The sequence below is a fragment of the Dreissena polymorpha genome, chromosome 8, assembly GCF_020536995.1.
Source record: "Dreissena polymorpha isolate Duluth1 chromosome 8, UMN_Dpol_1.0, whole genome shotgun sequence".
Classification (NCBI taxonomy): Eukaryota; Metazoa; Mollusca; class Bivalvia; order Myida; family Dreissenidae; genus Dreissena; species Dreissena polymorpha.
In genome coordinates, this window is record NC_068362.1 from 35,249,533 (window position 1) to 35,252,247 (window position 2,715).

General features: G+C 32.6%; 1 protein-coding gene across 4 annotated transcripts in view; it reads right to left on the reverse strand.

Annotated features, from left to right (window-relative positions):
• Positions 1-2,271: 2,271 nt before the first annotated feature.
• The window catches only part of LOC127841969 (uncharacterized), an 89,295-nt gene continuing 88,851 nt past the window's right edge, over positions 2,272-2,715 (reverse strand). For all 4 annotated transcript variants that reach the window (XM_052371178.1, XM_052371177.1, XM_052371180.1 and 1 more), the window contains exon 5: positions 2,272-2,715. This exon is cut by the window's right edge. The gene's annotated coding sequence lies outside the window, so the exon portion shown is untranslated.

Here is a 2,715-nt window from a genome sequence, read left to right on the forward strand (position 1 = left end):
AGGTTCAAGCTAAACCGTATGATACGATTCAGACTTTTTGGACCTATCCGTACACCATATATAAACCACCACGTTTTCGTGTAAAATTGTATTGTTCGTAAATCGTATTAGTAGACAAAGTGTAAATAAAACTACATGTAACCTTACTTATTTAGTAAATGGTATGGTTCTCATGTGTGCGCATTTTAGTTGGACAAGAGGCACAGAAGGGATCAATCTCTATGACCGGCTGTTATCAAGGATGGCGGTTACATGTTTCCGGTGCAAGACCACATTTTTTAACTTGCGGATTGTCCCATGCGGACATATTGTGCTGTGCCTAAAATGAAATGAGTCAACAGTCCGTGTGTATATATTATTGGTAAGATTAACAAAGTCAAAACGAATGACAAGGTCACCCGATTTAAATATGTTCAGCAAATGCGTCAATGTCAAACAACTTATCATAATTCATCTACAATCCGCATTAAGCAGAATAATGCTTCGTTCCATATGTTGTGGTTAAATGTCAGTTCCTAAACATCTTGGAATCGTTTTATTCAGTTGCTTACAACGATTACATTAATAGCTTCAATCTCAATTGCTTTTTTTGAAGACGTCTAATGTCCTCTTCCATATGCGATGTAATTTCCTCTTTCTCTTTCATATGCAATTTACTTCCTTCCTGGAATGGATGTATTACAAACACGTTTATTGCTGCGTACGATGAAGACTTCCTAGTGTAACAATAGACTACTATTCATGCTTGCTTATATTACGACAACATAATAAATAATTTAACTGACTGCATGTTCCGAACATTATTAGTAATCTCAAATCCAGAAAAAGAACATTCTTACAACAAATCAAACACATATATTGTTCCGTTTATGAGGTAACAATCGTAGTTTTTATCGGTTTTGCTAACATTAAAATGTGTAAAGAAGACTAACTCTTTTTGTTCTATGAATATTTAAATACAAACATAAATATATAATAACATATGTATGCAACGAACCATTCAAAATATATCATCATGCACTCACTGATACAAAACGAATATAAATGAACAGGCAACTACGGCACAAACCTTCATACATATAACTAATAATAATAATAACCACAACATAACATAAATGCATATCTGGAAGCCTCATATGGTATTCCTCTCAGTGTATTATTCCACCTTAAAATATCTAATTTTTGTAGAAGTATTTTCTTTGAGCTGACAAATTTATACCACTGTTTTCTGCATATGTAAATTGACCATTTATGGTACATTATGACCACTATGATATGCCTTTAAAAATATAATACCCGGGACTTTTTGAGCGAGAGAGGTTCAAAGAGATAAAGTTTTAAATAGGCCTATAAACTATAATACTTGTTCGAAATACTTATTAAAAATAATCTAATTAGAACTTATTATTAGTTGTTCATTATTAACGGATTACTTAATTATCTTTACATTACGGTAAGATACATGGTGTTTAAAGATAGACACTAGTTTTAGGAGTCAGAACAGGTAAAAAAAAAGATATTATGAATGATAAAGTCGGGTGCATAAGGATGTAACACAAATACACATTAAGAAAATGTAGCAACACTGGATATGCTACGAGTAAATAGTTTTATATGTATTTGTTATATAAAGGCAATATACTTTGGACACTAATCACTTATAGTTGTTTTCCTTGTTATTAATTACAGATACACGTCACTATATATACAACCCATAACACAAGCATTCAATTATTTAATAAAACGTTAAAAAAGAAAACAAAAAAGCCATAAATAATAAATGTGTACATAAATAAGTGATTAATGGCATAAAACTTTATTAAAATGGCGCGTAAATATATTTTACAACGGAATGTTGTACTTTCGTTTTGTTGTGTTTGTTTTGTTATGTTTTTGTTATGGTTTTTTTTTGTATTTCATCGCCGAATACCTGCATTTTTTTTGGCAGTTACAACATATTTTGTGACCAAAGTAGAAGTCATATTGAAAATACTCTTGTCGTTTACCCACGTATGCACCGCTGTCACTCTCTACCAGAAGAATCCGTTGAGTAAAAAAACTTGGTTACCGAGGGTTTATATATGTACATGCAAATTCAAACGACCCAGTATTCCATGCACATCTTACACATTATTTCGCACATGTAAATGCCTCTGTCATAAATGAACGAAATACAAACAAACGAACGGAACGAGGTTATATCGGTTGTATTGGAAATACAAAAAAGATAATACAAAAATACTTAAACAGCTTACAATAATACACTTGTAATAACGTTTATACAACATATATTTAATAAGATAACTACGAATAATGGTGCTATGATAAAAAATTGAACAGTTTTAAATTAATCTATTTACAGCATAAACCAAGTATATTAACATGTGACATAGCAATATGGAGCATGCTAGACTCTAAAACAAAAATGAATTCCCAAAAAAACTAACCCTTAAATTGTTTTCTCCAAAGATCGTGCATAAGAAACACCCAACTTGTACAAATCTATACAGACAGACAGACAGACAGACAGACAGACAGACAGACAGACAGACAGACAGACAGACAGACAGACAGACAGACAGACAGACAGACAGAAAGACAGACAGACAGACAGACAGACAGACAGACAGACAGACAGACAGACACAGAGACAGAAAGACACACACGCAGACAGACACACAGACAGACAGACAGACAGGACACACACAGACACAG